At 48.5% G+C, this 7,798-nt stretch overlaps 1 protein-coding gene across 7 annotated transcripts in view; it reads left to right on the top strand.

Annotated features, from left to right (window-relative positions):
• The first annotated feature begins 3,691 nt into the window (after positions 1–3,691).
• WIPF3 (WAS/WASL interacting protein family member 3) overlaps positions 3,692–7,798 on the top strand; it is an 85,510-nt gene continuing 81,403 nt past the window's right edge. For all 7 annotated transcript variants that reach the window (XR_806163.4, XM_010804310.4, XM_010804309.4 and 4 more), the window contains exon 1: positions 3,692–3,960. The gene's annotated coding sequence lies outside the window, so the exon portion shown is untranslated. The remainder of the gene's footprint in view (positions 3,961–7,798) is intronic.

Genomic DNA, 7,798 nt, shown 5'->3' with positions numbered 1-7,798 from the left:
TGTTTTCTTCAAAGATGGAAAAGCATGTGCAAAGGGCTTGTGACAATAAAGAACATTACCGGTTCAAGGATCTGAAAGCAGGCTAACATGACTGGAGTAAAGAGATGGAGGCAGAGGGCTGAGCAAATTGTGTTGGAGAGTGTGAGTGCCTTCAGATAAAGCTCAGGATCTCTGTTATCATCAGTGCTGTGCTTAGGTGCTCCGTTATCATCAGAGCAAAGCAAAATCACTAAATTATAGATAACAGGAAGATCAGCTTCGAGTTTCAAGACCATCTCCGGCCACTATGAAGACTGGTTTGGCAGGGAGAAGCAGGATGTTGAAGAACAGCCAGCTAAGAGGCTACTGTGGAAGTCCTGGAGAGAGGCAGTAGGCTCTGATATCAGGTGGAATTGGTGCAGAAGGGTAGAACCAGATGGGGCCAAGACTGAGGTTCAGCAAGGGGATGTACTACAAGGGAAAGTGAATTAATGAGTTGCCAGGTGGCTGGGCTGGATGGATGGGGAGATGGGCAAAACCAAGAATGGGTCAGGTTTAGTAGGAAAACCATGCATTCAATTTCAGACATGGAATTTGAGGCTCCTGGTCCACCAAGCTCTTTCAGACTTTCTCTTTTCTGAAATGGTTTCTTTTCCCTGGTTTCTGATGGGACACTCCAGTTCATTCATGGAAGCCCAGCTCAGGTATTACTATCTCCCTTTCCCTCCCATCAGGCAGTATTCATCATTTCTTCTGTATTACCTCTATCCAGGGAACTATAAAAGTCAATTTACGAGCTTATATCCTCTACTAAGCTGTTAGCTCCCTGGAGGAAGAGCTGTGAATCCATTTTAGCACCCCCAGAAACAGTACATTATCACCATCTAATAGCTGCTGTATAAATACTTGACGAAATGATGTGGATATAGGTACAAAACATTTACAATTTATATAATGCTGTTCTCCTAAAGAGCTCAGTAAGTCATGGCAGACATAAATATAAGTTTACAAGTAGAAGGTGTGAAAGGTGAGTTATTGCAGGCATTTGGTGAGCAGGAAAAGAGATGTCTGTCCTTTACCAGGCCATAGTATCAGTTAGCGGAGAAGGCAATGGCACCCCACTCCAGTACTCTTGCCTGGAAAATCCCATGGACGGAAGAGCCTGGTAGGCTGCAGTCCATGAGGTTGTTAAGAGTCGGACATGACTGAGCGACTTCACTTTCACTTTTCACTTGCATGCATTGGAGAAGGAAATGGCAACCCACTCCAGTGTTCTTGCCTGGAGAATCCCAGGGACGAGGGAGCCTGGTGGGCTGCCGTCTATGGGGTCACACAGAGCCGGACATGACTGAAGCAACTTAGCAGCAGCAGCAGTATCAGTTAGAAATACATTTGGCCACAAGGAATAGAAAACTTAGCCCCAGGGACTGTTTTTCTCACATAATAAAATACTCAGAGATGGGCTGTTGCTGGATTTCATTTGAATGCCCAGCAGTACCATACACATTGACCCTATTTTCCACTCTGTCATCCTGTGACATCCTGATTCTATTGGCTTTTTTGGTCTCATCTTCATTCTCTTGATTACAACATGCCCATGTTGTATTCTAGTTGCAGCATCACTAGCCATCTCATTTGCATTCAAAGGCTTTGGGAACATGGGGGACAGAAGGTCAGAGTCAGCAAAAGATTTCTCAACGACCCCCAATCAACACCCTCTTTCAACTCATTTGCCAGAACTTGGTCAATGACTTCCTTAGCTGCAAGAAAGACTGCAAAATCAGGAATGGGACTGCCCCAGTAGTCTTGGACCACAATCATAATCCTCAGTAATGTTAATTTCTGGAAAGGGAGAGTGGTTTGGCTACTGGGCAGGTGACTCACTTCAAAGATATTGCATTTTTTACAGATTTATGGTTTGGCAACCTTGCATTATCAGATGATGCTTAGCAATTCTTTTGCAATAACGTTTTTTTAAAGTAAGCTGTGTGCTTGTTTAGATATAATGCTATTGCATACTTAATAAAGTACAGTACAGTGTAAATATAATTTTTATATGTTGGAAACCAAACGTTCACATGATTCATTTTATTGCAATACTGGCTTTACTGCAGTGGTCGTGAACTGAACTTGCAACATCTCTGAGGTATGCCTGCTTCATCCACCTGGCATAGCTAGTGCTGTCCTATAGTTATGTACTGTAGTTATGACTGTACTTATGGTGGAACAGGGGGAAATGGATCTTTCTCTAATGTCCATTAAAACAAGACACCAATGGCACAGTCACTTTACATGGATGGGAAACAGTGGGTACCTGAAGCTTTCAGCCCAAATGTCCCCACTTTCCAAATATTTTCCTCACTCACAATTTCCCCACCCTTTCCAATACTTTTCCAATAATTATTTGATCCAAGCCATACCTATCCTTTAAGATAACAGCCTTTACATTTGACTAGCTACTACCTGGACCACTCAGCAGAAGACCTCATAGGAACTCTGGGCTCATGGAAATGTCTTCTTGCCTATTTATTATGGTTCTAAAGCAGGAAAGATAGGAGTCACACAAGACAAACAGGTGGGAAGCAAGTACCTATTGGCTTCCACTCACTACATCTTCTTCACCTAAATCAACACAGGAAAGTTGTTCTTGACAACACAGGGAAGGCATGAGAAGTGAATTATTTATCCTTGCTCTAAACATAAGCCTACACATTGTCAGCCTGTAAACACTAGTAATTAAGAAACCAGTTAGGGACTGCTTGGGGAACATACTTTGACAGCAGCTGCTACAGAATCTGAACCTGTAGACAAGCTGCCATCCCTGTGTGAGATCCTCCTCCCTCCCAGCACTAACTGCTGTCTCACCTGTGTTCCCATGCACCTGATCCAAGTGTTGACACAGCGCTGAGTACAGGTCTCTCCTCCACTCCAGACTAGCAGCTCCTTTCTGCCTCCTTCAGCAGCACATCCAAGGAACCGGCAGAGTGCCTGGTTCATAGATGTTTAGAGGCAGCGCAGTGAATGGTCCGTGAGTCTCTCAGTTCCTCCACTAGCAGAAAAGCGCAGGATGTGGGAGACTTTAAGTGCTCACCAACCAATCAAGCATCCCGCCTCAGATACAAACTTTCTGTGTCTTCCCAGGGGCCTGAAGTCAAGTGTTACAAGGGTTTTACTTGTCATCCCAAGTTCTTTCGGCTCCTCAAACACTTCAGTTTGCAAACATAGTCGGCTCCACTTGGGTCAATCTACCTCCCCAGGTCACTACAACCGGCCACTTCATGCTCATCCTTCAATTCTCTTAGCCATCGGCATCTCGAGGAGACTTCCCCTGACCCCCCAGGTCTGGATCAGGGACCCCTCTGAGACCACTCCCTCTAGGTTCTGCAGTATATCTGTCCATTAGTTGTTTCCCTTTCTAGACCGTGAACTCCGGGAACAAGATGATCTTGTTCTCTCTTTTGTCCCCACTGCTTATGACGCCGCCTGGACCACAGGAGAGGTTCAAAATATTTTGGAATAAACTGATAAAGGAGTGGAATGTCCGCAGTCTGGCGGTACTGGGCCGGGTGTCGCTCGTATCTGAGAACTCCAGCCTTGGGGCCCACTCTCTCCCCAGCTTAGACTTGGAACTCCTTCAGGGAGAGGCGCGCCCGGTGGCTGGGACCCGCCTCCCGGGTTCCAGAGCGACCCCGCCTGCCCGGGCCGCGTCCCTGCGCGCTGGGCGGCGGCGACTTCAGGGCAGGAGCCGGCGGAGCAGGTGGGGGCGGCGGCCCCGCCTCCGCGTCCCGGCAGCCCCAGAGCTGGCGGCCGGGAGGGAGCGACGCTCACCGAGCTCAGCACCCGGTGCAGCACGGCCGCAGCGGCGCCGCCTGAAGCACGGGTGCTGTGGGACGGAGCCTGGAGCCTAGAGGCGGCGGCGGCGGCGGCGGGGAAGCCGGCCAGAGACGAGTCCTGTCCTGTACTCCGCACGGCTGGCGGCAGGTAGCGGCTTCCGCGCGCGTGCCGGGGTCGGCGCCGGAGGGAAAGGGGATAAGCTGTAGCGGCGGGCGCTCGGGCCCGTCCCGGGGCGGAGTGAATCCCCGGCGGGGCCAGGGGTGCTGCGCGCATGCTCATGTCCGGGGCTCCCCGCCCGCGGCGCGGCGCTGCCCTGGAGCCCCTTGCTCGCTGCCCGCCGCGCGGTGACTCCCGGGCCGGGCTGTAACGGGACCGCGGAGGGAAGGAGGTCACCCCGGGGTTGTCTGGTTGTCTTCCCCCGACCCGACTCTCCAGGGAGCGGCCCCAGGCGCCAAGGCCGCCCCGGCCTTGTCGCCAAGGTCTCCCTTCCCCGCTTCACCCCCGGAACAAAAGGCTGGGGTCTCACTGGGGAAGGGGTTTTCGCGGGATGAGCCGGGATGAGTAAAGAACAACTAGGAAATTGCCGAACTGAAGGTAGCTTGGGGGATATATTGATAGAAGCCCCGGATGAGGAAATCAATCTCGGAGATAGGGAAGTGACTCGCGCAAGGTCACTCAGCTCGTGGTGACTCCTTTAGTCTCTGGACTCCCTTCCCAGTGCTCATCTCCAAGCCAAGTCAGTAGTGTGTGCTCAGCGATTTAGGTTTGTCCACACATGGGTTTTAAAATCTCCTTTGGAGGAACCAGGGAGAAGGTGGCAGAGTCTATTGCACCCTCCCTCAATACACACCGGAGGCGAGAAGGAGTGGGGATGGGGGAGCAGGGCTGGAGAAGAGGCCACTCCGGATCTCCGGGTGGGGGCTGGCGCACGGGGAGCCCAGCCCTGTCCCCGTGAGCAGCGGGCACAGGCTCTCAGGAACAGAGCCTTCTGAGCATGGCTTGCCAGCCGCGGGGGTGTGCCTGCGACGGGAGCGGGGGCCGCGTGGGGCCCCAGTGCGCTCTGCTCCCTGGAAAGAAGTTCTGTAGGGAGAGGCTGGGGGAGCCGTCCTGATGCTTTGGGATGCGCGGATAGCATCCCCATCCCCGAAGCTTGGAGTGCTTTGTAATGGGCTCTACTTGGAAAGAAAGTTACTCTGTAGCGGGAAGATGGGCTGTCACTTCGCCTCTCTGAGCTTGGGGGTCACTGGCTGCAAAATGAGGGCTTTGTTTTGCATGATCTGTGTGATTTAGAAAGTTTGTGCCTCTCTCCTCCTTTCCATAATCTTTTATCTCTTTAGAGGGAAGATTGGTCGTGCATTTGTTGTGGTCAGCAATAGTCATTATCGCAGGGACTCCAGCCTTCCCTGGAAAAAACCTTTTTTTTTTTTTTTTAACTTTAGCAAAGCTATCCATGGGGATAAAGCATAAATGAGGGGCAGCCTTTGGGCCTGATAATGGCCTAGACAGAAAGGGATGGAGGGTTCAGAGGTGCTGGAAATGCTCCCCACCTTGACCTAAGTAGTGATAACACAGGGGCACACATTTAGATATTTGTAAAATTATTTCTGTGAGATTTATGCACTTGACTTATGAAAAGTGAAAGTCACACAGTCGTGTTGGACTCTGAGACCCCATGGACTGCAGCCCGCCCGGCTCCTCTGTCCGTGGAATTCTCCAGGCAAGAATACTGGAGTGGGCTGCCATGCCCTTCTTCAGGGGATCTTCCCAAGCCAGGGATTGAACCTGGGTCTCCTACATTGCAAGCAGATTCTTTACCATCTGAGCCACCAGGGAAGCTCTTGATTTACACACTTGATTTATGTTTTACCTCAATAAAAAATAAATAAGAATTTAATGCTAAAAATCCACTCACTGTGGTAGCACACAGACTGGGGTAGTTTTCCACCTACTGCATTTTAGAGATACATTTAAAAACCACAAAAACTAAATCAGAAAAATTAATGAATAATAATAATAATAAAAGGGACAGGGAGCAAAGAAAGTTTAGCCATAATGGGAAATGAAATACAGACTGCAGAGTGCCTCACCAAATGCCTTTACATGAACGACCTCATATGACTCATAGTTCTTTAAGGGCAATATTGTTATTGTGCCTTTTTTATAGAGGAGAAAATAAAAGGTCACAGAGGTTAAATACCTTACTCAGGGGAGTGGAGGGTCGAGAACCTGGGTACACAGGTCTTGAATTCTATACATGCAACCACAGATAGGCAATTTTCAGGCACTTGAATCAGGGCAGAGCTATCAGGGTGACAGAGACTTGAAGGCTGGCTTCCCGCCGGGCCCCCTTTTGGTTCCTTTCCAGGAGTTGCTGTTGTTTCATATAATTGTGAGTGTGAGATCATGTCACCAACTGAAGCTAGCCAGCAGCAGACGGGATGGAGGAAGTGTGTGTGTATCTAAGAACATACAGTTTTAGGAACAGGAGAAAGCCAGCTGGGCTAGCCTGGCAACACTGTTTTCAGGATTTATTGTTCAAAAATCATAAAGTACAGGTTGTGATTTTGAAAGTCAGTTAAATACACACAAAGAATAAACAATACAGCCTAGAAAAGATCTGAAAACCAAAACATCATTCGCTCTAGAAAAAAACATGTAGGATTTTCACTAGAGAAGAACAGTCAACTTCCTTACAGTCTAGAATTTATAAATATATGTTTATTAATGCTAAAGTTTTTTTAAAAAAAAAAACCCACAAAAATAACTCAGCAGAAGGACGGAAATTTGTTTTCCAGCAAACATGTTATAAACATACTTACACTTAGTGCGGAAATATTTGAAACTTGAGGGTACAGGAACATTTTATCTAGAGAATGATCTTGAGAAACGTGTCCTCAGATGTGTTCTTCTAGTGATTTTACTTCTGCCTAAAATGCAGAACCCAGAGGAGTAGAATCGTGTTCGTCTTACCAGCTAATACCACATTGCAGTGTTGAATGTGTCTTGCTTTTGGAACTGGAAAGTTTTGGTTTGGAGAAGCTGGATTAAGTCGGGCAGCTAAAGAGGTATCTGGATGAATCTGCTTTGCCGAGTGCCATCCAGCGTGATTATGCATCACGAAGTTATCTTTAGGCGAGTTTTGCCATGTCACAGTTAGTGTTCCTGCCATCTGGCTGTGGGAATATTTAGAAGGGAATCGTAGTGTTTGACTGACTCTGCTGAGAGCATGGCAAAACAGACTTTGAGAGGGAACTATTAAATATGAGTTAGGGTTGGTGAGAAAGTGATTAATTGCTTCTTATTTAGCCATAGCACAAAACCGAAGAGACAGACGATTCTCAGCTGATGCCAAGCAGGTGCAGCACATATGTTTTCTCACTGACTTCAGCCAAGAGTGCACTTGAAACTTCCCCTTTGCAATTCTAGTTGGGTCTTTCCTTAGACCTGCCCAAACGGAACCCGATCCATTTTGCAGCAGGGGAATCGTGTGGTGAACTGCCTTGCTGAAGTGCCAAAGAGATAAGTGATGCAGAGCAAATATGGCAAAAATGCTAGGGGAGCATTATGTGGGCCAGACACCGTGCAAGATTTTCAAGTGCATCTTGAAGGAATATTCATCCTGTGTGGGCGATGTACTTCAGCGAGACACTGAATGTGAGATGGCAGCATGCAGAAAGGAAGTGCCAGGCCTGTCTATGGACTGTAAGCCTTTCGGTGCTGGGGAGTAGCTAGGAGGGGGCAGTAGAGAGCTTGTGAGAACTTGTGTCCAAATGAGTGCAGGTGTGTGTCAGGGCAAGATACCCAGGCTGCCATCCACTATGCCTTAAGAGCCAAAGGCTGCCTTGTACTGGAGGCTTTTGTGCCTGGCTAGGCTAAGAGCTTTCTACATATGAAATCAATCCAATGGCCCTGTAAGGGAGCTGATTCTTTCTAGTCCCATTATCAGGCTTCCCAGGGGTAAAGACTCCACCTGCCAATGCAGGAA

Source organism: Bos taurus, chromosome 4 (assembly GCF_002263795.3).
Source record: "Bos taurus isolate L1 Dominette 01449 registration number 42190680 breed Hereford chromosome 4, ARS-UCD2.0, whole genome shotgun sequence".
Lineage (NCBI taxonomy): Eukaryota > Metazoa > Chordata > Mammalia > Artiodactyla > Bovidae > Bos > Bos taurus.
The sequence above is the reverse complement of the archived record's forward strand: the minus strand, read 5'-3'. Positions and strand labels throughout refer to the sequence as shown.